This window comes from Macrobrachium nipponense, chromosome 37, assembly GCF_015104395.2.
Source record: "Macrobrachium nipponense isolate FS-2020 chromosome 37, ASM1510439v2, whole genome shotgun sequence".
NCBI classification, from domain to species: Eukaryota; Metazoa; Arthropoda; class Malacostraca; order Decapoda; family Palaemonidae; genus Macrobrachium; species Macrobrachium nipponense.
Genome location: NC_061097.1, coordinates 372,075 through 372,884, shown reverse-complemented (window position 1 = coordinate 372,884; position 810 = coordinate 372,075).

Genomic DNA, 810 nt, shown 5'->3' with positions numbered 1-810 from the left:
ATAAATTCATAGACGTCCTCCTTCGCTTTGCATTGGTCCCGACTTGTATTTTTATTTTTTAACTTCGGTTTCATCCTGTCAATCCTTTAGGTCGATCCTTATTCGTTTGTTCTGTAGCTCTATTTATTTTGTATTCCTATTTCACTGTGAATTTTATTTAGCTTTGATTTTAATTTCTCTTTCAATTTTAAATCATTTAAAGTAGCTTTTTTTTTTTGTATACAAATTTACAATGAATTTTGTTTTATTTTTAACAGCCCTGATGAAAGGGATCATTACGATACACTAGAATATAGATTGTTTGTACTTGTGTGTGTGTTTCCTCTTCCCTTTGTGGTGATTTTGAATATGGATTGACTCCCGACTCCTTGCTCTGAGTATCAAAAAGCTTTGTCCTTCCCCAAATTAGTTTGTCTCTCGCTCTTCTGTCTCCATTTACATTCAAAAGGGAACTAACTATCTGTTGTGGAAAAAGTGATTTACAAAGCACGAATGCGACGGACGTTATACAAATATTAAAGACGTCACATCGATCTGTCTATCTATCTATCTATCTATCTATCTATGTATTTATTAACTAAATGCTCACTTCAGGTAAATGGAATGTGTTTTCTGCATTGTAAAATTAATTTCTAGATTATATCAGATTTTTGTTGCTAAAGAATACACGCAGCGAGGTAATAATAATCACGTGTAGATGGAGACCACGATTTACTGGCGCCGGGACTGCTCCGGTCCCCTTTTGGAGTTTCCAGTTTTGTGGGGGAATGGCATAGCTAGGAAAGGTATTTATAATTAACGCTATAAAAG